The sequence below is a fragment of the Oncorhynchus tshawytscha genome, linkage group LG03, assembly GCF_018296145.1.
Source record: "Oncorhynchus tshawytscha isolate Ot180627B linkage group LG03, Otsh_v2.0, whole genome shotgun sequence".
Classification (NCBI taxonomy): Eukaryota; Metazoa; Chordata; class Actinopteri; order Salmoniformes; family Salmonidae; genus Oncorhynchus; species Oncorhynchus tshawytscha.
In genome coordinates, this window is record NC_056431.1 from 39,204,273 (window position 1) to 39,229,590 (window position 25,318).

The 25,318-nt window shown below is 42.4% G+C and overlaps 1 protein-coding gene across 4 annotated transcripts in view; it reads right to left on the reverse strand.

Annotated features, from left to right (window-relative positions):
* LOC112235186 (double-stranded RNA-specific editase 1) overlaps positions 1-25,318 on the reverse strand; it is a 182,914-nt gene that overhangs the window by 93,713 nt on the left and 63,883 nt on the right. For 2 of the 4 annotated variants that reach the window (XM_024403610.2, XM_024403596.2), the window contains exon 3: positions 14,086-14,141. The exons of the other annotated variants lie outside the window; for them this stretch is intronic. The gene's annotated coding sequence lies outside the window, so the exon portion shown is untranslated. The remainder of the gene's footprint in view (positions 1-14,085; positions 14,142-25,318) is intronic. 4 annotated transcript variants of the gene reach the window in all.

Genomic DNA, 25,318 nt, shown 5'->3' on the forward strand with positions numbered 1-25,318 from the left:
TTTCAAACATTATCCAAAATGCAATACGTGGGAAAACACCATTCTAAACAGTGTACCTGATAGCGGTTCCATATGTGAATATGACAATCTCGTGTTAGAAAGTTAGAAAGAGAGGGAATCTAAAGATGCAACAGTTCGGATGGGTTGCTAATTTGACTAGGATTGTGCATTTGGCTTTTGGACAACGAAAGAAAGTTGATATGAAAAGCAAAAGAACAGGAGAGAAATAGCGGTGGGCCAATAGGGAAGTAAATGGAAATACATTGGCCAAAATTATATAATTACTCTGGTCTATAAATAAATAAAATAATTAAAAATACTTCACCAGAAAGCATGATTTAGCCAGATAGGAATTGAGGATCATTAGCTTCTTTAAAAAAAAAAACAGCTGTGGATTGTTTCAAATCACAAGCTCATAGGACTATGCCTATTTGGGAAGCCCGCAATTTGGGCAGCGAGCGTTGAAATAGACCTGGCTGATTATTGAGTTGTGGCTGTCAGTGAAAGGCATCTAAAATATGTGTGAAGTTAATGTGTCTTGAGTATAATTTCAAATGAGAGACATGGAAGGGGTGTGTGGAGAAGATATAGGCGAGTCTCTCCAGAATGGCTTCCCCCATTTCTTGCGCATTCATTGTGTGAATGGTTTTTCCCTTTGAATTTTTATTTTTAACAATCCACATTACATAAATTACCAGTAGTAAATGTATCGTTAATCCCAGTCATTTGATTACATTAATACATGTATTAATTAGTTATTTACAATTTTCATTCTCGGAGTGTTAACGTTGTGAACTCCGCTTATAAAAGGGTCTAAGATTCATTGTTCTTTCTCTTTTTTTGTTCCGGAACTGCTGTGGTGAGAATCTCTTACGCTCGCCACCCCATGGACTTTTGGGACATGACCTTTCAGGTATGATCTCTTTCGCTCTGTGATCATGCTTAGAATAATACTCGTTTAAAATGTCAGTATTGCCTTGTAACTTAAGCTTTATGCCTTGTATGATAATCTATTAATTTGACAAAGTAATTAAAAACACATTTACAACTCCATTCTCAAACCATTTCTTCATTGCCTATTACTGTAACTCAACTATGGTGTTCTTGCACATGGCAAAATAATCTTTATGGAGTTAAATAAAAGTAGGCTCATTTCTTAGTGTTATTACGAGTTGCATGTGATGTATTTCTAATATCATATACTGTATATTTCAGCCAGCAGCATACCACCATGCATCCCGCTGCTGGCTTGATTCTGAAGCTAAGCAGAGTTGGTCCTGGTTGATCCCTGGGTGGGTGACCAGATGCTGCTGGATGTGGTGCAATGATTGGTCACATTGCCCTGTGTAGGGTGCAGTCTTTCCAATTGGACGTTGAAAGGTGTCCTGACTCTGTGGTCAATAAAGAGCTCATGGCACTTATCGTAAGATTAGTTGTGTTAACCCCAGTGTCCTGGCTAAATTCCCAATCTGCCCCTCATATCATCATGGGCACGCAATCACCCCCAGCATCCAATTGGCTCATTCATCCCCCATCTGTCACTATTCCCCGGGTCGTTGCTGTAAATGAGCGTGTTCTCAGTCAATTTACCTGGTAAAATAAGGGTTAATAAAATATACACGATACATATTACTACCTGTGCATGCAATTAAGTACCTGGCCTGCCGCGTGGAAATGTAAAAAATTAAAACACTTTCCTACACATATTGCAAATAATATATTAAAAACTATTTGTTTCTCACAGTAAGCTATTTGAAAGATCTTAATCTCCCCCTCGAAAATCACCAATGTTCGATGTGAAAGCAAAGTAAGCTCTTGACCTACTGCTGCATTGGCCTATGCGCTCATTTCTTTAGCCGCAAATGGAATATCAATGTGTCCATATGGCAGAGGCTGGTGATCTTGCATTTGTTGACTTAACATTGATAAAATCTTAATTACAATGAATGACTCACCACATGACAATGACTTTGAGAAAAGAAAACGTTATTGGAATGAAACTATCATTAAAATGCGGATATGAAAATCATAACTGGCATGCAGAACGGTAGAATAAATTGTAAGGATCCCCAAACTTGACACTCACACGACCCCTACGAAGTCTTTAAAAGTAATTGCCTCCACGTTGCCATGGTCGGATTTTGCCTGAAGCAAGGTAAGCCTCGTAATATGAAATAAAACATTCAGGTTTCAAACAATTAAGTATGTTTCCCAAATGTATACTGCCTCCAGCACACATTCTAAGGTGGTGGATGACGCACTAATAGCCTGTCGCCTGCACTTGAATGGTGAACTGGAGGCATGCTTCAATTACCAGTTGCACCAAAACACACAATTGTACTGAGAATTGTTGCGCAATGAATTGGTTTATACTCCAGCAGCAACCAGCTGACGGGCTGCAAGAGAAATCCCGCTTAAAATAGGCTCTATATGCATGTGATAGTTGTAAATAAGATACAAGACTAAAGAAAATACACACAGGCCAATTTCATTCCACTAAATTAAGCAAATTGACCTATAGACCGATAAGCACGACGGTCAAATGTATCTACATAGACTGGTATATACATTTTTTTTTTAAATAAACATTGCGCACTGCGATTTGTTTTCTCCCAGTCATTTTGGCAACAATTTGATTTCTTTTTATTTCATTTTTATAAGTAAAAAGCCAACATAAACCCTGAAATACACACGGACACACTCACATCAGAAACATCTACGCAATGCTCCATAATGGAGAGAGAAAAAAACACGTCTAGAAATGTTTGCAAATTTACACAAAATTTAAAAAATGCAATAAACATAAGTATTCAGACCCTTTACTCAGTATTTTGTTGAAGCCCATTTGGTAGTGGATTACAGCCTTGAGTCTTCTCGGGTATGACACTAGATGCTTGTCACACCTGTTTTTGTGGAATTTCTCCCATCTTCTCTGCAGATCCTTTCAAGCACTGTCAGGTTGGAAGGGGAGCGTTGCTGCTTTCAGGTCTCTCCAGAGATGTTCGATAGGGTTCAAGTCCTTGAGTGTCCCAGCCAGAGACCGGACATTCAGAGACTTGTCCTGAAGCCACTCCTGCATTGTCATGGTTGTGTGATCCGGGTCATTGTCCTGTTGGAAGGTGAACCTTCACCCTAGTCTGAGGTCCTCAGCTCTCTGGAGCAGGTTTTCATCAAGGATATCTGTACCTTGCTTTATTCAGCTTTCCCCTCGATCCTGACTAGTCTGACTAGTCTGACTAGCCTATTGATGAAAAACATCCCCACAGCACAATGCTGTCACCACACTTCACTGTAGGAATGGGGCCAAGTTTCCTCCAGACGTGACGCTTGGCATTCAGGCCAAAGTGTTCAATCTTGATTTCATCAGACCAGAGAATCTTGTTTCTCGTGGTATGAGAATCCTTTAGGTGCATTTTGGCAAACTCCAAGTGGCATAAAGGCCTGATTGGTGGAGTGCTGCAGAGATGGTTGTCAGTCTGGAAGGTTCTCCCATCTCCATATAGGAACTCTAGAGCTCTGTCAGAGTGACCATTGGGTTCTTGGTCACCTCCTTGACAAAGGCCGTTCTCCCCAGATTGCTCAGTGTGGCCGGGCAGCCAGCTCTAGCAAAAGTCTTTGTGGCTCCAAACTTTTTTTAAGAAGGATGGCGAGCACTGTGTTCTTGGGGACCTTCAATGCTGTATACATTTTTTTCACCTGAGTGGGTTGATTCACTGATGTGGTCATCCTGTCTGGGTTGGCGCCCCCCCTTGGGTTGTGCCATGGCGGAGATCTTTGCGGGCTATACTCAGCCTTGTCTCAGGATGGTAAGTTGGTGGTTGAAGATATCCCTCTAGTGGTGTGGGGGCTGTGCTTTGGTAAAGTGGGTGGGGTTATATCCTTCCTGTTTGGCCCTGTCCGGGGGTGTCCTCGGATGGGGCCACAGTGTCTCCTGACCCCTCAGGTCTCAGCCTCCAGTATTTATGCTGCAGTAGTTTGTGTCGGGGGGCTAGGGTCAGTTTGTTATATCTGGAGTACTTCTCCTGTCCTAGTCAGTGTCCTGTGTGAATCTAAGTGTGCGTTCTCTTTCTTTCTCTCTCTCGGAGGACCTGAGCCCTAGGACCATGCCCCAGGACTACCTGACATGATGACTCCTTGCTGTCCCCAGTCCATCTGACCGTGCTGCTGCTCCAGTTTCAACTGTTCTGCCTTATTATATGACCATGCTGGTCATTTATGAACATTTGAACATCTTGGCCATGTTCTGTTATAATCTCCACCCGGCACAGCCAGAAGAGGACTGGCCACCCCACATAGCCTGGTTCCTCTCTAGGTTTCTTCCTAGGTTTTGGCCTTTCTAGGGAGTTTTTCCTAGCCACTGTGCTTCTACACCTGCATTGCTTGCTGTTTGGGGTTTTAGGCTGGGTTTCTGTACAGCACTTTGAGATATCAGCTGATGTACGAAGGGCTATATAAATACATTTGATTTGATTTGATTTTTGGTACCCTTCCCCAGATCTGTGACTCGACCCAATCCTGTCTTGGAGATCTACGGACAATTTCTTCAACCTTATGGTTTGGTTTTTGCACTGACCTAGACTGTGAACTGTGGGACTTTATACAGACAGGGGTTTGCCTCTCCAAATCATGTCCAATCCATTGAATTTACCACAGGTGGACTCCAAGTTGGGAAAAAAACATCTTAAGGATGATCAATGGAAACATGACAAAGCGTAAACAGGTTTTTAGAATTTTTTTTCAAATTTGTAAAAAAGAAACATACCTTATGTATTCAGACCCTTTGCTATGAGACTCGAAATTGAGCTCAGGTGTATGCTTAATTTCGAGTCTCGTAGCAAAGGGTCTGAATACATAAGGTATGTTTATTTTTCACAAATTTGAAAAAAAAATCTAAAAACCTGTTTATGCTTTGTCATTATGGGGTATTGTGTAGATTAATGAGGAAGAAAAGTACATTCATCCATTTTAGAATAAGGCTATAACATAACAAAAATATGGAAAAAGTCAAGGGATCTGAATACGTTGAACGTTTTCATGCCTTGAAATCACTAGTGCTCCTGGTAGAAGTTACCCTGATGATCTAGAATCAGTTTACCATCCACCTAAAGCATTCACTCCCAACATGCAATACTGACCTTACATCGGGGAAACGCACAGAGTGTGAAAGCTTGGCAGGTGTCTGTCAGTCACGAGCAAGTATGCACACACACACGACTAAGAGCCTGGCATTTATACCAAATCAGTGCATAGTTGTAGTGTGGTCCCCAGGGATCACGATCCACCAGTGCAGTGCCAACAGCCTATGAGATGTACATCCTGAGCCATCCCATATATAAATGAGTGATCTAATATCATGGTACATGTTCACATTCACAGACTAAGTGCATGCATGAGTGTATGCGTGTGCTTGTATTCATGCGTGTTGCAGCACAACCACACAAAGATCGATACATCAACATGAGTAGCCCTGAAAGGTGGCTTACATTATCCCTGTGTTCACTTCAAGAGCCTATATACTCCCACTTCATTATCAATACAAATTCATACACTCATATCTCATGGATAATGTATGAAGAGTGCTCTTTCCAATACAGTGAACTCCTCTTACAGGAGTCAGCAGAGTGCACTGTACTGCCTAATAGAGCAGAGGCAGGCTTGCAGATGCTAAAGGGCACTGTTCGCTTCCCTGAGGCTGTGTGGTCAGTCAGAAGTGACTTCACCCACTGCAGTTAACTGTTCCAAGCATTTCCCCCTACCGCAACAGAGCTAGGGAGATGCATAGAGAGAGAGAGAGAACAGAGTGAGAGATGAGAAAATGAGAAACAATCCGCTGAATAGGCGGTGGCGACGGAAACAACAATAGCTTGATTGCGGAGGCACTGCTTTGACGTGAACAGAAAACGAGGTCATGTTGCTGGGGCTCTTTTTGTATTAGTCACCAGTGCCTTTTTTTAGGCTAGCGGGCAGCTATGGCGGCTGTCCATCCACTGGGACCAGGGCTTGGGTTAGCGGCTAATGTGCTTCGCGGAAGCTCCGGGCCGTGTGGTGCATCACCTGGGGCACTCTCTCTCGCTTTCAACCTCCCCGCTCTTCATGTATTGCTCCTGGATACTCTGTGGCAGGGTTGTCAGGCATACGGCCCCGAGGGCAGTTTGAGTTTTTAAAAAAAACGTTTTAATAAAACATAAAATAAAAAGCTAGACAGTCAATGAGCGTCGGAATATCGAGGACCATTTTTGGAAAATGAAAAATGGAGACATTAAAATACACTGCCTTCGGAAACAATTCATAACCCTTAACTGAAACCAAACTTTGTTGTGTTACAGCCTGAATTTAAAATGGATTACATATATATTTGTTCTTACCCATCTACAAACAATATCACATAATGACAAAGTGAAAAACGTATAGACATCTTTTCAAATTTATTGAAAATTAAAAATATATATTTTTTTACATAACATCACAGAGTACTTCATATTTTCAAGCATGGTGGTGACTGGATCATTTTATGGGTAGGCTGGTCATCGGCAAGGACTAGGAAGTTGTTTTTGGATAGAAAGAAACGGAATAGAGCTAAGCACACAAAATCCAACAGGAAAACCTGGTTCAGTCTGCTTTCCAACAGACATTGGGAGACAAATTCACCTTTCAGCAGGACAATAACCTAAACACAAGGCCAAATATACACTGGAATTGCTTTACCAAGATAACCTGAGTGGCCTAGTTACAGTTTGGACTTAAATCAGCTTGAAAATGTAATGGCAAAAATGGAAAATGTCTGTCTAGCAATGATCAACAACCAACTTGACAGAGCTTGAAGAATTTTAAAAAGAATAATGTGCAAATATTGTACAATCCAGGTGCGCAGCGCTTTTAGAGACTTACCCAGAAAGAGTCACAGCTGTAATCGCTGCCAAATGTGATTCTAACATGTATTGACTAAGGGGGGTGAAAATTATGTAAGAGAGATTTCATTTTCAATAAATGTGCAAAAATGTCTAAAAACACGTTTTCACTTTGGCATTATGAGATATTGGGTGTAGATTTTTTTTTTTTAATCCATTTTGAATTCAGGCTGTAACAAGTCAAGGGGTATGAATACTTTCTGAAGGCACTATTGGCACTATCTAAAACCAAAAGGTGTTGAATACTTGACGAGACATTTCAGCATTGTTTTTTTGTGTTGAGAAACATCATTTCACTTTGACATTGTGGGGTATTGTGTGTAGGCCAGTGACACAAAACCTCAATTTTATCCATTTTAAATTCAGGCTTTAACATGTGTAAAAAGTCAATGGGTGTGAATGCTTTCTGAAGCCACTGTAGGGCAGAGAGAGAAATAGGAGGAGCACAATAGAGGGAATGATTAATGGAAATAAATGTGTTTAAACACCAAAAATGTAAGGACATTTGGCAATTGTCATTATGCCTACACTTGTAGCCTGAATTGATCCATGAATTAACGCTGTCCGTGGGTTTGTCTCGACAAGTCAACGCTACCTTAGTTCATATTTTTGTTGCTGGACCAAATAAGAACCTGTGGAGAAAGTGGTATGTGTTTGACTGTGTTTGGTAGCCAGCAGATGTGGGTGGACGTGTGTGTGCCCATGCAAGGGTTTCCGTTAGCCGGTAAATGTCGGCTTTTGGAATCCCTTCCTTTTCTTTTTTTTGGCCAATAAATAAAATTGTTGTACCACAATTTAAAAAAAAAATACAACTTCATTGTAAAATAATGTGTTTTATTCATTAAAGGAAATACCAGTCAATGTGCTCCAACTTCAAAGGCAAATAAAGTGCCTTCACAAAGTATACACACTAGGGATGCACAATATATCAGTGGACATATCGGAATCGGCCGATAGTAGCTAAAAATGCAAACATTGGTATCGGCCCCATGTCTAGTTTAACACCGATGTTAAAAACCGATGTAAAAATGTTGCGCTACTCGTGCTACACAGCATTCCTAACCTAGCATTCAACAAGTCGAGCAGTCATTTGAAAGAGTAAGAGAATTTCAGCGAGACAACTCAAAAAGGCAAAATCCATTAAAGCCAATATTTCACCAATTGGTCAAGCACCGGTACACTACCAAGTGCGCTATTTTTCAGATGTTGCCCTACTGGAGTTACACAGTAAGTGTCACTGCTATTACCTTCATGACATACATACTATGGAACGCCGTTTTGGTCTTTGCGTGTCAAAAAAGATACAGTAGCACTGTCAAAGCTGTATAAAAACAAATCTGCAAACACCAGCCACGAACGTTGTGTTTGCAATACCGCGTTGGTAATAAAGCATCACTTGTTAGACTGCAACTTCTGGGGTAGCTAGCTTTAGCTTGGTACCCAGCTAGCACCAATACAACCAGCCTGAATACAATGACCTGTAGAAACTGCAGTCATTTTCATTATTCTTAGCAATGATTTATGAATCCTTGTGAGTAAGTATTAGCTAGGTTGCCACTTGTTGTTTGCCTATTGAAATTGAACTTCAGTTGATGAAAATAAATAGCTAGCCAGCTACTTAACCATGTTGCCAAAGATAATGTTATAAGCAGCCAGCTAGCTGGCTAGTGAGGCTTGACTGGATATGTTGTGAAGCTAGCTACAATAAGGATTAGGCACAGTAGTGGAATTTGCGGTTTGCTTCAAAATAAAAGTATGTCATTGACAGTGAGGCAAATGAATACAAATAGTAGAATTATGCCATACTTTTATTTTGAAGGCTACCCGCAAAGTCCACTATTGTGGATAATCCTTATTGTGGCTAGCTTAATGGTCTGACCACCATTAAACAAATAAGAACAGTTTTATAAATTAGGGTTATTTTAGATGACAGCTAGCTATATAGTTAGCAAGCTAAGTATAGCTACTGAAACAGATAGTCGTTTTGCCATGTTTTTGGGGAAGAACTACATTGTTTGTGTCTATGAGCTAGCTAGCTTTTTTTTAATGACCAGCACTGTAGGTGTGTGAGACAACTTTACCAGCATCATAGCATACATAGATGAATCATTGTGACATACGAAATATAAGTGACAGTGTAATGAATATGTAATAACTACGTAAAAAAAATCATAGTCATATTCAGGTCCTGATAGGTCAACAAGCTTATTTGACGTGCATCTTTTTTGACACGCAAAGACCCAAACGTTCCATAGAAAACCTGGTTGAGAATGAAACGACTGAACAAATGAAGGAAACAGCAAAGTGAAAGTGAAAGAAATAGGTTCTGATTATGTTTTACTGGTAATGGGGACATATGTAAATGCCAACTAAATACATTTTGGTCAGTGTGGTGTGTGTGTAACCTTTATTTAACTAAGCAAGTCAGTTAAGAACAAATTCTTATTTACAATGATGGCCCGGACAATGCTGGGCCAATTGTGCGCCACCCTATGGGACTCCCAATCACGACCGGATGTGATACAGTCTGGATTCGAATCAGGGACTGTAGTGACGCCTCTTGCACTGAGATGCAGTGCCTTAGACCGCTGCGTCCATGTGTGTGTGTTAACTATTTAACTGTACGAGAATGCTTAAAAGGCCACAACATTTTTTTATATCAGTATCGTTTTCTGGGGCAAGGAAAATATTGGATATTGGTATCCGCCAAAAATGTCATATCGGTGCATCACTAATATACACGGATCTCTCATCTTTTTAAGTGGGAGAACTTGCACAATTGGTGGCTAACTAAATACTTTGTTTGCCCCACTGTATACATTTTTCTTTGTCATTATGGGGTATTGTGTGTAGATTGATGAGGGGGGAAAAACAAACAATTGAATACATTTTAGAATAAGGCTGTAACGTAACTAAATGTGGATAAAGTCAAGGGGTCTGAATACTTTCCGAAGGCACTGTACACTTCGTAGGCTAATAAATGCTCAAGCTGCTTGGAAATTAGTGTCGGGTGAGTGCGTTTCTATTTTTACTCGCACAACAGACGCAAGGTCCTCATAGGGGACTTCAGCAAAGTGTACTCTGACTGGGAAAAACGGGGAAGATTGTGTCGATTATCTCCATTTCCAGTGTGCCTGCCGAGAGGTGATTCTTTCTCCAAAACAGAGCAGACAAGCCTCAAGACATCTTCTGTTTCTTGAGGACAAAGTAACAAAGCTGATCCGCATTGCAAGCTGCTCCAAGGAGTCGGACAGTTTTAACTACCCAACAGCAGCGGCTCACTTTGAGCAGGCCAAGATCCTCCTCGAACACAAGTCACTTCACCCCTACCTCAACTAACCTGTACCCCTAACACATTGACTCGGTACCAGTACCACCTGTATATAGCCTCGTTATTGTTATTTTGTGTTATTTTTATTAATTCTTTTTTTTTTGATAAATATTTTCTTAACTCTTTGAGTGTCTCTTTCTTGTTGGTTAAGGGCTTGTAAGTAAGCATTTCATGGTATGGTCTACACATAAAGTTAGAGTTTTTAAAGTTTTAATTGAAATTAGAGGATCATTTTTGTGTTTGTCAGGCCTGGTCCTAGCAGTTCTGCTGCCGCCCTAGGAAAGATCAACATAGTGTCATGTATAATATAACCTGCTGCATAAATTCTCCTAACCTGCAACAAAGTCAAATCTGACATTCATTTTACAAAAGCTGGATCCCTTCTAGCTATAACCCGCCAGTCCTGGTGTTAGACAGTCAAATTAAAATGTTCATGCCTAGGCTAAATTTAAATTAGAGGCCTAGATAGTGTTTGAAAACAGCTGTGTTTTGTTATTTATTAAAATGTTCATACAAATAGTCTAGAGGACAGATCTTTAGCAAATTATATTACACAAGTATAATATTTTTTAGTTGTGTTTTACCGTATAGGCGGCTGTTCTTCTAGGCTAAATGTAAAAAATAAAAATAAATGATTAATAGCTGGGATGACCCCGCAAACGGTAATGTTTTGCTTCTCAATAAAACCGGTCACGTTGGTATAAGAACATTCAACTTTATTTTATTAAACTTCACAGGCTAATTTCTATTCTGGTAAAATGCATTACAATAATCTAAAATGGATTTTGAGCACCTTGGGTGGACACCATAATGCATTACGCATCTAATGCATATGTATGTCGGGTAAATTTGTCAAATGTCCGGTAAATTAAAATCTTACCGGTCACGTTGTCCAGCGGCAAATTTTCTAAACGGAAACACTGGCCCGTGCGTGCATGCATTTGTCCATGTGTAATCATCTCCTGTAGGGAGAACAATCTGTTGCAGTGTTTAATTTTGATCCCGTTAAACGTTAACATCACCTGTTAAAAGCTGCAATCACTTTCTAGTTTGAGGTTAGTACTATCAAAACAACACAACATAGTGTTGCCAACTTAGAGACTGTCGCTAAATTTTGCACGGTTTCAGACCCTCCAGCGACTTGTATTGGTAAAAGAGTATAGCAACAAACGTAGCTACTTTTTAAGGCTGCCTCTGCGACTTTTGGTTGATTTAGCAACTTCCCTGTTTGCGTGACCGCTCGGCTGAGCTCAGCTGTGCTGCTCTGCAGTCTGCTCCCCCTCCACGGCTCAGCTTCCTCCGGCTGCTGCCTGTGTGTGCACCCGTCATTTGCGTCCCTCCCCTGCCCCTCTCCGCTCCTTCCCCTGCCCCTCTCCGCTCCTTCCCCTGCCCCTCTCCGCTCCCTCCCCTGCCCCTCTCCGCTCCCTCCCCTGCCCCTCTCCCTCCTCTGCCCCTCTCCGCTCCCTCCCCTGCCCCTCTCCGCTCCCTCCCCTGCCCCTCTCCGCTCTAGCCTCTAGGTCCTCTCCCCAATGCTGCAGCGAGTGAAGTTATTACATTGGTTGGTTCCTTGTTAAATGACACCACAGCTCTCCAATAAATAACAATACATAAATAAAATATTTTCTAAAACATGATACGTTTTTTGTATGCTGCTTAATTATTTAATATCGGTTCCTCCTTCAAACATTCTATTTAGTTTTGTTTTGTAGAATTGCTCATTGCATGAGCGTGAGGGACAGCATACACATAAATGATATATTAATGTTATGACGAAATGATCATCGAGCGACGAATGGAGCAACCAAAAGCAACTTTCCTTGAAAAATATTTTGCAACACTAACATATTTTTAATTCACACACACGTATGACTGCACCGTCTGGCCCCAAGTCATGCTGTCACCATCTCCCCCAGTGCACGGCAATCTTTCGTCTGAACTCGCCTTCTTGTCCTTTTCATCCCCTCTCACTCTGTCTTCTCCCTTTCTTTTCCCCTCAATGTCTGTCTAAAACACACATTCTTTCACAAAAACGATTTTCTTCCAAATAGCACTACCAATATCTCACTCATGACAAAAACCTGTGGATGTAATGATAAAAATAATAATTTATTGACATACTAATCAAAACCAAGGGTTAGTATCAAAAAATGGCAAAAACCATAATGCCACAACAACCCTGTCCTACACGATGTGTACTCTGTTGTGCCACTGTCAACATATGACAGGTTTGGGATCATTGTGAGACTTGAACACCAGGTTGAGAGAGAGCCGGCTGTGATTTGTATTGGCCTGACATGGGTTCCGGCAGGGACAGATTGCATTGGGCTATCCCTGCTGTGCTTGACATTCTGCTAGCCTGGCTAGCGGTGAGCACGTCCTTGGCTGCCCTTTCTGGTGACTGGTGATGTAGTGACAGGAAACGGTGACTGGATGTGGAGACGAGAGGGGGTGGTAGGGTTTAGGGAGTGGGCTGAAAAGCTCCATAAGGCAGCGGTTCCCAACCTTTTCTGTCCTGGGGACCACCAAAAGCTTGAGGACAGGTTGGAAACCACTGCTCCAAGGGAGAGATACCTGGAGTAGGAGAGGACACGCCAAGCTTAAAAGACACATTGTTTATGTAAAGTGCCTTCGGAAAGTATTCAGACCCCTGGACATTTTCAACATTGTTAGGTTACAGACATTCTAAAATGTATTGAAGTTTTTTTTACTCAATCCATAATAAAGCAGAAACAGGTTTAGAAGTTTGGGCAAATTTTAAAAATCGGGAAAAAACATTTGCATAAGTATTCAGACTATTTACTCAGTACTTTGCTCCATGTGATGTGTTAGCCTGACGACTCGCATTCAATTCTTCCGCTGCTCTGACGCTACATACTTTAGTCAGACCGACATCATTTAAGTCATTTGTGGTGACGAGGGGCACAAAGGGCATGGTATTCTCAAACCGCCACTTTACCCAAATGTGTTCTGGCCCAACCCATCAGTTTCTGGTCCAATCAGACAGTCCCGAGTGGGTTCGAATTCAGAGAAGGGTCAGGGTCGTTGCGGATAAGATCCAGCCCCATTGCGGATTAGAAAGTAACGTCCATGGCCAGGGCGGTTGGCCAGAGCAAGGAGTCTGGGTAGCCAGACAAATTATGTGTGTAGTTTCTGCAGTAGGACGGGACACACTCCAGACTTCTATTCTCTCACACCGGAGAGCCTCTGACATAAAAAAAAACACACTGAGCTTTTAAGGCCTACGAGTCACACTCGGGTGCATATCCACACATGTGAGCGTAAAACACACACACAAAAATGGAGAGTAAACCCAAGAATGTCATGTTATCATTACACGATCTGTTCTGGTACACACAGCTTGATTGCACTTGACGCAATGGAGCAATTGAGTGCAGGGTGCACGTCACAAACGCCGAGAGCCAGGGATGTACCACACACACACACAACTGTGGTCAGCCATGATCGATCGAGTAAGGGTGTGATGGTGCATCGGCAGTGGAAACTATCACGGGGTGCAGTGGGGAAAACATGACCCAATCACAACCCCTAAGGAAATTTAGGAGTGGGAGGGGGGCAGAGGATGTTTTGCAAAGTTGTTACTAGTTCTGTCCCAATAAACAGCAGGCACAACATGACATCCAAAGCACTTAACATTATCTGGGCGCTGTGATAGGAATACAAAAGTCTGTCGGTTTTGCAAAAGAGACATTATCTTAAATGACACCACACTCTGTAAATAAAGGAGAGATAAAGATACTTCTAGGCAAGCCAACTCTTGAGCAGAGCTGGGTAAACACTGCCTACCCTAATCAGTGGTAGGATAAAATTATAAAAAAGTGGACCTACCGTGCGAAAGGGGTGAGAGCTGGAGGCTACTTCTCTGTAAGTTCTCTCTGCTTTTACTGAGAGAAAGAGAGCGAGAGAGGGGAGGAGAGAGGGGAGGAGAGAGCGAGAGAGGGGAGGAGAGAGCGAGAGAGGGGAGGAGAGAGCGAGAGAGGGGACGAGAGAGCGAGAGAGGGGACGAGAGAGGGGACGAGAGAGCGAGAGAGGGGAGGAGAGAGCGAGAGAGGGGAAACCGTGCCAGTTAGGATGAGCAAGCCTTGTATAACACCATTGTACATTCAGTGCATACATAACACTGCCTCATTGGAAAACACAGAAGCCCGTATTCCAACAGACCATGATGGTGTTATTGTAACAGCTCCAAATTCAACGAATGTGCCGTTAAGACCGCATATTAAACTTTAAATGACTGTTCCGAGTTTAATTTTTCCACTATATTTAACCAGGTAGGCCAGTTGAGAACAAGTTCATTTACAACTGTGACCTGGCCAAGATAAAGCAAAGCAGTGTGACAAAAACAACAGAGTTACACATGAGATAAGCAAACGTACAGTCAATAACACAATAGAAAAATCTATGTACAGTGTGTGCAAATGTAGCAAGATTAGGGAGGTAAGGCAATAAATAGGCCGTAGAGGTGAAATAATCACAATTTAGCATTAACATGGGAGTGATAGATGTGCAGAAGATGATGTGCAAGTAGAGACACGGGTGCAAAAGCGCAAAAATAAATAAATACCAATATATGGGGATGAAGTAGTTGGGTGTGATATTTACAGATGGGCTGTGGACAGCTGCTCTGACAGCTGATGCTTAAAGTTAGTGAGGGAGATAAGACTCCAGCTTCAGTGATTTCTGCAATGAGTTCCAGTCATTGGCAGCAGAGAACTGGAAGGAAAGGCAGTCAAATGAGGGGTTGGCTTTGGGGATGACCAGTGAAATATACCTGTTGGAGCGTGTGCTACGGGTGGATGTTGCTATGGTGGCCAGTGAGAGCTGAGATAAGACGGGGCTTTACCTAGCAAAGACTTAGACGACCTGGAGCCAGTGGGTTTGGTGACAAATATGTAGCGAGGGCCAGCCAACGAGAACATACAGGTCGCAGTGGTGGGTAGTATATGGGGCTTTGGTGACAAAACGGGTGGCACTGTGATAGCAAATTGGATGCAGTCTGAGTAGAGTGTTGGAGGCTATTTGTAAATGACATTGCCGAAGTCCAGGATCGGTAGGATAGTCAGTTTTACAAGGGTGTTTGGCAGGTTTTGTTGCGAAATAGGAAGCCGATTCTCAATTAAAATTTTGGATTGGAGATACTTAATGTGAGTCTGGAAGGAGAGTTTAGTTTAACCTGACACCTAGATATTTGTAGTAGTCCACATATTCTAAATCATAACCGTCCAGAGTAGTGATGCCAATCGGGCGGGCGGGTGCGGGCAGCAAATTGGTTGAAGAGCATGCATTTAGTTTTACTAGCATTTAAAAGCAGTTGGTAGCCACGGAAGGAGAGTTGTATGGCATTGAAGCTCGTTTGGAGGTTTCTTAGCAGTGTCCAAAGAAGGGCCAGATGTAAAGAGAATGGTGTCATCTGCGTAGAGGTTGATCAGCTAATCACCAGCAGCAAGAGCGACATCATTGATAAATACAGAGAAAAGAGTCGGCCCGATAATTGAACCCTGTGGCACCCCCATAGAGGTTGCCAGAGGTCCGGACAACAGGCACTCTGATTTGACACACTGAATTCCATCTGAGAAGTAGTTGGTGAACCAGGCGAGGCAGTCATTTGAGAAACCAAGGCTGTTGAGTCTGCCGATAAGAATACGGTGATTGACAGAGTCGAAAGCCTTGGCAGCTGCACAGTACGGTCTTATCGATGGTGGTTATGATATCGTTTAGGACCTTGATCGTTGCTGAGGTGCACCCATGACCAGCTTGAAAACCAGATTGCATAGCAGAGATAGGTACAATGGGATACAATGGGATTAGAGAGGTACAATGGGATTAGAAAGGGTCGGTGATCTGTTAACTTGGCTTTCAAAGATTTTAGAAGGGCAGGGCAGGATGGATATAGGTCTATTAGAGTTTGGGTCACGAGTGGCTCCCCCTTTGAAGAGCGGAATGACCGCGGCGGCTTTCCAATCTTTGGTGATCTCTGACGATACGAAAGAGGTTGAATAGGCTGGTAATAGGGGTTAAAACAATTTCAGCGGATAACTTTAGAAAGAGAGGGTCCAGATTGTCTTGTCCAGCTGATTTGTAGGGATCCAGATTTTGCAGCTCTTCCAGAACATCAGCGGTTTGGATTTGGGTGAAGGAGTGGGAGGGGGGCTTGGGCAAGTTCCTGCGGGGTGTGCAGAGCTGTTAGCCGGGGTAAGGATAGCCAGGTGGAAAGCATGGTCAGCAGTAGAAAAATGATTCTTGAAATGATCGATTACCGTAGAGTTATCAGTGGTGTCTGTGTTTCCTAGCCTCAGTGCAGTGGGCAGCTGGGAGGAGGTGCTCTTATTCTCCATGGACTTTAATGTCCCAAAACTTTTTAGAATTAGTGCTACAGGATGCTAATTTCTGTTTGAAAAAGCTAGCCTTAGCTTTCCTAACTGACTGAGTATATTGGTTCCTGACTTCCCTGAAAAGTTGCATATCGCGGGGGCTATTCGACGCCACAGGATGTTTTTGTGCTGGTCAAGGGCAGTCAAATCTGGGGTGAACCTTACCTTCTTACTTCTACATTTTTTGAATGGGGCATGCTTATTTAAGATGGTGAGGAAAGCACTTTTAAAAGAGCATCCAGGCATCCTCTACTGACGGGCTGAGGTCAATATCCTTCCAGGTTATCCCGGCCAGGTCGATTCGAAAGGCCTGCTCACTGAAGTGTGTACGGGAGCGTTTGACAGTGATGAAGGGTGGTCGTTTGACCGCATCCATTACGGACGCAGGCAATGATCGCTGAGATCCTGGTTGAAAACAGCAGAGGTGTATTTAGAGCGCAAGTTGGTCAGGATGATACAGTGAGGGGAAAAAGTATTTGATCCCCTGCTGAAAATCTGTGGAGGGAGCTGAAGGTTCGAGTTGCCAAACGTCAGCCTCGAAAGAGGAGTGGGAAAAAAATCACTTCTGAGATGTGTGCAAACCTGGTGGCCAACTACAAGAAAAGTCTGACCTCTGAATGCCAACAAGGGTTTTGCCACCAAGTACTAAGTCATGTTTTGCAGAGGGGTCAAATACTTATTTCCCTCATTAAAATGCAAATAAATGTAACATTTTTGGATGTTTTTGTTGTTATTCTGTCTCTTACTATTCAAATAAACTTAGCATTAAAATTATAGACTGATCATTTCTTTGTCAGTGGGCAAACGTACAAAATCAGCAGGGGATCAAATACTTTTTTCCCCTGGGTTTAGGGTTTAGGGTTGTGCCTGGTAGGTTCCTTGAGTTTGCACATCACTGGTTTCTCAGAGACATAAGTTGCATCCCAAATGTCACCCTATTCCCTACATAGTGCTCCACTTTTGGCCAGAGACCTATGGGTCTCTGGTCCAAAGTACGGCACTTTATATGGAATCCGGTGTCATTTGGGACACAGCTATATTGTACTGTAGCAAAAAGGTGTTTTTCCACCCAGCAAGGTCAACATGACAAAATGGGGTATAGTCCCCTCCATTCGCATCACCAAGCCGGAGACAGAACACTTTCTGCAACTGGATCCTGGACTTCCTGACGGGGCGCCCCCAGGTGGTGAGGGTAGGCAACACCACCACCACATTGACCCCTCAAGGGTGTGTACCTCGCCCCCTCCTGCACTACCCGTTTACCCACGACTGTGGCCATGCATGACTCCAACACCGTCATCAAGTTTGCTGACGACATGACGGGGGAAGCGCAAATCACCGACGGAGAGGAAATCAGAGACTTGGCATTGTGGTACCGTGATAACAACAACAACCTCTCCCTCAACGTCAGTAAGACAAAGGAGCTGATGATGGACTACAGGAGAAAGAGGGGAGAGCACACCCTCATCCACAGGTTGTAGATGAGCGGGTTGAGAGCTTCAACTTTCTTGGAGTCCACATCACTAAGGACTTAACATGGTCCACATACACCCGCATAGTCATGAAGAGATTTGGCATGGGCCCTCGGATCCTCAAAAGTTCCACAGCTGCACCATCGAGAGCACCCTGCCATCCAGGACCTCATATACACACAAACACAACAGTTCAGGGTCACTTTGAAAGTTCTTTGTTTTAAAAAAAAGCTTTAAAAAATTTCTATTAAAATATCAAATTGATCAGAAATAAAGTATAGACATTGTTAATGTTGTAAATTACTATTGTAGCTGGAAACGGCTGATTTAATGGAATACAAAGGCCCATTATCAGCAACCATCACGCTTGTGTTCCAATGGCACGTTATGTTAGCCTTTTAACATGATAAACTTGGAATAACTAATTGATAATTAGGAAAACATTTTGCCATTATGTTAGCACAGCTGAAAACTGTTGTTCTGATTAAAGAAGCATAAAACTGTCTTACAGAATAGTTGAGTATCTAGAGCATCAGCATTTGTGGGTTCGATTACAGGCTCAAAATGGCCAGAAACAAGAGACTTTCTTCTGAAACTCGTCAGTCTATTCTTGTTCTGAGAAATGAAGGCTATTCCACGTGAGAAATTGCCAAGATCAAATTCCCGAGCTGACAAGGTAAAAATTGTTCTGCCGCTGAACAAGGCAGTTAACCCACTGTTCCTAGGCAGTCATTGTAAGTAATAATTTGTTCTTAACTGACTTGTCTAGTTAAATAAAGGTGAAATAAAAAATAAATAAAAATAAGAAACTGAAGATCTCGAACAACGCTGTGAACTACTCCCTTCAAAGAACAGCGCAAACTGGCTCTAACCAGACTAGAAAGAGTGGTGTTGGAGGGCTAGTAGGAAGCCCTCTTTCCTCTGGTCTAAGAAAATATCCCAATACCCACCCCAGGGCAGTGAATGGGGACACTGCCCTGTGTAGGGTGCCATCTTTCGGATGGGACGTTAAAGGGGTGTCCTGACTCTCTGAGGTCATTAAAGATCCCATGGCACTTATCGTAAGAGCAGGGGTGTTATCCCTGGTGTCCTGGCTATATTCCCAATCTGGCCCTCAAATCATCACGGTCACCTAATAATCCCCAGTTTACAATTGGCTCATTCATCCCCCTCCTCTCCCCTGTAACTAGTCACCAGGTCGTTGCTGCAAATGAGAACGTGTTCTCAGTCAACTTACCTGGTAAAATAACAGATAAATAAAAAAAATGAGGAGTGGGAGGCCGTGGTGCACAACTGAGAAAAAGGACAAGCACATTAGTGTGTCTAGTTTGAGAAACATATGCCTTACAAGTCCTCAACTGGAAGCTTCATTAAATAGTACCCACAAAACACCAGTCTCAACGTCAACATTGAAGAGGCGATTCAGGGATGCTGGCCTTCTAGGCAGAGTTGCAAAGAAAAAGCCATATCTCAGACTGGCCAATAAAAATAAAAGATTAAGATGGGCAAAAGAACACAGACACTGGACAAAGGAAGATTGTCCATAACACTTTTTTTCCAGACAAATCTAAGTTTGAGGGGTTTGGATCACAAAGAAGAACATTTGTGAGACTCAGAAAAATGAAGATGCTGGAGGAGTGCTTGACGCCATCTGTAAAGTATGGTGGAGGCAATGTGATGGTCTGGGGGTGCTTTGGTGATAGTAAAGTGGGAGATTTGTACAGGGTAAAAGGGATCTTGAAGAAGGAAGGATATCACTCCATTTTGCAACGCCATGCCTAACCCTGTGGGCAGCGCTTAATTGGTGCCCATTTCCTCCTACAGGGACATTTATAAGTGACCCCAAACTTTTGAACGATGTATAGATGTATAGATGTATATATAGAGATATATATCTATATCTCTATATAGAGAGACACACACACACACACACACACACACACACACACACACACACATACACACACACACACATACATACACACACACACACAAAGTGGGGCAAAAAAGTATTTAGTCAGCCACCAATTGTGCAAGTTCTCCCACTTAAGATGAGAGGCCTGTAATTTTCATCATAGGTACCCTTCAACTATGACAGACGGAATGAGATTTAAAAAATCCAGAAAATCACATGGTAGGATTTTTTATGAATTTATTGGCAAATTATGGTGGAAATTAAGTATTTAGTCACCTGCAAACAAGCAAGATTTCTGGCTCTCACGGACCTGTAACTTCTTCTTTAAGAGGCTCCTCTATCCTCCACTCATTACCTGTATTAATGGCACCTGTTGAAATTGTTATCAGTATAAAAGACACCTGTCCACAACCTCAAACAGACACAGTCCAAACTCCACTATGGCCAAGACCAAAGAGCTGTCAAAGGACACCAGAAACAAAATTGTAGACCTGCACCAGGCTGGGAAGACTGAATCTGCAATAGGGAAGCAGCTTGGTTTGAAGAAATCAACTGTGGGAGCAATTATTAGGAAATGGAAGACATACAAGACCACTGATAATCTCCCTCGATCTGGGGCTCCACGCAAGATCTCACCCCGTGGGGTCAAAATGATCACGAGAACCAAAATAGAACTTTTTGGTAAAAACTCAACTCGTCGTGTTTGGAGGACAAAGAATGCTGAGTTGCATCCAAAGAACACCATACCTACTGTGAAGCATGGGGGTGGAAACATCATGCTTTGGGGCTGGTTTTCTGCAAAGGGACCAGGACGACTGATCTGTGTAAAGGAAAGAATGAATGGGGCCATGTATCGTGAGATTTTGAGTGAAAACCTCCTTCCATCAGCAAGGGCATTGAAGATGAAACATGGCTGGGTCTTTCAGCATGACAATGATCCCAAACACACCGCCCGGGCAACGGATGAGTGGCTTTGTAAGAAGCATTTCAAGGTCTTGGAGTGGCCTAGCCAGTCTCCAGATCTCAACCCCATAGAAAATCTTTGGAGGGAGTTGAAAGTCCGTGTTGCCCAGCAACAGCCCAAAACGTCACTGCTCTAGAGGAGATCTGCATGGAGGAATGGGCCAAAATACCAGCAACAGTGTGTGAAAACCTTGTGAAGACTTACAGAAAACATTTGACCTCTGTCATTGCCAACAAATGGTATATAACAAAGTATTGAGATAAACTTTTGTTATTGACCAAATACTTATTTTCCACCATCATTTGCAAATAAATTCATTTTAAAAAATCATACAAGGTGATTTTCTGGATTTTTTTTCTAATTTTGTCTGTCATAGTTGAAGTGTACCTATGATGAAAATTACAGGCCTCATCTTTTTAAGTGGGAGAACTTGCACAATTGGTGGCTGACTAAATACTTTTTTGCCCCACTGTATAGATATAGATATATATATATTTAAAAAAAAACACAAAACCCACATTCACTACATACACCGACCCAACACACACACACACTTAATCATATGCTGCTGCTACACTTCTTTATTTTATCTATCCTGATGCCGGGTCAATTTACCCTGCCTTCATATACATATCTACCTAAAATACCTTATCCACCTGTACATTGATCGGGTACTAGTAATCCCTGTATATAGCTAAATGGTGTGTTTTATATTTGTGTTACTATTTTTCTATTTACTATTATGTTTTAACTCTGCATCGTTGGGATGGGCTTATAATTAAGCATTTCACAGTTAAGCTTACACCCGTAATATTCTGCCCATGTGACAAATACAATTGTATTTCCATTTTTGCATGCAGCACCAATGGAATGATGAGTTGTGTCACAACTAAGGAGATTTCTACACCACTGGTGGTGAATGGGCTCAATTGAAAATGTGTGAACACCCAAACACACCAAAAGGTTTTCACTGTGCGCACACACACACACAGTACACACCCAACATTCACATGCACACATCTACACAAGCATACACTAGGCTTGGGCTGTATACCGGGGTATTTGGAAAATGCCATCGGATGCTTTTTCCAAATACCGTCAACTATTTCGTTGAAGTTTTTTTTTTTTTATACATTAGAATATCTGTAGTTATTTTAAGTAAATACCTGCAGTCAACTTGTGCAATATGTCAGGTGAAATGCAGAACGCAATCTTTATCTCCCGTCACAATTTTACATTTTGAAGCTTATCGGTAGTCCTAAGTCATGTGGTGTTTGTTTAGAAGCACACAAAGAAGAGACCGGAACCTTGTGTGTCACTATTGTGCAGCATGCGCCAGGTGTTCTATTTACAGTATGGAATTCACAACTTAAATGTTTGTCGGCTAGATACAATACATTACCTAAAGTACGTGGACACCTGCTCGGAGAACATCTCATTACAAAATCATGGGCATTAATATAGAGTTGGTCCCCCCTCCCCCCTTTGCTGCTATAACAGCCTCCACTAGATGTTGGAACATTGCTGCGTGGACTTGCTTCCATACAGCCACAAGAGTATTGGTGAATTCGGGCACTGATGTTGGGCGATTAGGCCTGACTCGCAGTCCGCGTTCCAATGCATCCCAAAGGTGTTTGATTGGGTTGAGGTCAAGGCTCTGTGCAGGCCAGTCGAGTTCTTTCACACCGATCTTGACAAACCATTTCTGTATGGTCCTTGCTTTGTGCACGAGGTATTGTCATGCTCAAACAGGAAAAGGACCTTCCCCCTAACTGTTGCCACAGAGTTGGAAGCACAGAATCTAGAATGTCATTGTATGCTGTAATGTTAAAATTACCCTTCAATGGAACTATGCGGCCTAGTTCAAACCATGAAAAACAGCCCCAGACCATTATTCCGTCTCCACTGAACTTTACAGCTGGTCCTACGCATTTGTGCAGGTAGTGTTCTCCTGGCATCCGCCAAACCCAGATTTGTGAAGCGTGATTCATCACTCCAGAGAACACGTTTCCGCTGCTCCAGAGTCCAATGGCAGCGAGCTTTACACCACGCAATATTACACTGCAGAGGAGCAAACACACACACACACACCACACACACTCTTATACATATATAGGCATACTCTCACACCACACTCATCCGGTCTCTCTCGCCGTATCCCGTCCTAATTATAGCTTGCCCGTTAAATCAGCTCAAGCTGTAATTATACCATCTTCAACATGTAATCTGATTGTGAAGAATGATAAATATCACGCTGCATCCCCCTGGTTCAGGAGCGAGGGGTGTTGGGGTGTGAAACTAATAGGTATGCATTCTCTGCGAAGCACATTCTGATTAGACACAAACAGTGCTGCGATCGGATTGAGTAAGCACGGCACCAGTGCCGGGGGAAGGTAAGTGCGCGCAATTTAGGGCAGTTATGGATAAAGACCGTGAAAATAAGTCAGGGGGGTTCATAAGTGTTTTTTATTATTGGAGAACAAAACCGCTGACTGAAAATGGGACGGCTGGGAATTCATGTTGTTGAGTCTGTTTCTGCGGTTACATGGACTCTTACTGTGATAGAACTTTGTTGCTCCTTTGTGAAACAAGCAATGTGTTGTATCAAACAGGCATAAGCTTTCTTGCCCGTGGCAGCCAAGGGGCACATGACCAAACCATTTGTTTGTTTTTTGGAACACAGTCAGGGTATCAACTTAAACCACTGTACTATAAAGAGTAGGAACAGTAGAATACACAAGGTGGTGCAATTTTGAAATCGATTTGTGCATGACATTTTTTCTCTTTCGCAATGTCAGTCACTGACATTCACTCCGTTAGCCACGTCAGCTAACAGTTTTTTGTTTGGTAGTTAGTCTATCCGGCTATCGAGACTTGCAGTAATCATTGCCGAATACTGACCGGGCACGCAGGGCATGTGCCTTGACCTCCAGGGGCCTCATTCTCACTTAGCTATCATATTAACATGACATAAGTCATCGCATGATCTCAAGCTGCAGTCAATTTTATGCAGTTCCAGACAGACTCTTAGGATGTCTTGGCTACACCTGACCCCCTTTTCCCCAACAGTCAACTATAGAGTACATAATTATATTTATAACCATATTAGTGATTGCTGTTGGATTTAATAAAGGGAGGCCTGCAAGAATCTGGGTCAATATGTTGGAAGCAAAACATATAAAAAACAGTGTTTGGAAGGTAACTAGGAATCAAAGAAACATTTGTGTTCATTATCTGTTAAATGTAATTTTTTCTATTTTTACAATTGTTGCAATGAGACATAAGACATGGAGCCCCAATGTTAGATATACAATACAAATGGAGATGATAGTTGTAACCATTAAGGCAGAATCATGGGTCTGAAGGTCATCTCCTACAATGTGAAAGACATCCATGGGCCAATTAAAGTTCAAATATTAAATAAAAATCTATTGCACAAGAGACGCACCTGCCAGATAGTGGGCACCTCAAGCTCAATAAAACCTGGGCTAAATCAGGTGTTTTTCTCATCACATAGTTCTGGGAGGAGAAGAGGAGCAGCTATTCTAATACACAGACCTACCAAATGTGTTTTACATGGAGTAAAAGATAAGGAAGGGAGATCAATATTATTGAACGGTTCCATTGCAGGAGCGAAAGTCTCAAGGATCAATGTACAGCACATGCTCCTAATGAAGATCAGAAGAATTTTCATCAACCCGAGTTGGATTTGATTTCTGATAACGTAAAAAAGGGGTTGTTTTTGATAGGAGAGTATAACTACATTTTATCCGGTACTGATAAGGCTCACACCTCTAGAGCACCCAGATCCAGATTGAACCATGCTTTAAGATATGGCCTCATGGTACTGGGTCTAGTAGAGAGTGTGTGGAGACATTTGAACCCTAAAAGAAGAGATGTTGCGTTTTACTCCCACCTCCATAAAATATTCTTCTTGTATGGACTACTTCTTTATGCCAAAAAACAGAAGCATATAGAAATGTAGAATGCAAGATCTTGAACATTACTCTCTGATCATGGGCCAGTGTCGGCTGTATGGGACCTGGAGAGAAATTCACACCCCACATTGTGGAGGATGAACACCTCACAACTTGATGAAGCTGAATTTGGGCAGTTTATTCATTCAGAATCTGATCAGTGCTTAGAGTTTAACCAAATACCTGATGTTTCACCTTCTGTTCTAAGGGAAGGCGATATTGAGAGGGTGTACTATTTCATATGCATCAGCAAGGGAAAACAAGTTAAATTACACAGGAAATGTGAAGATGACATTGAGAGCTTGGAAACCATGCATAAACAACGATCCTCATACAATTAAAAGGATCTCGACCCGGCACAG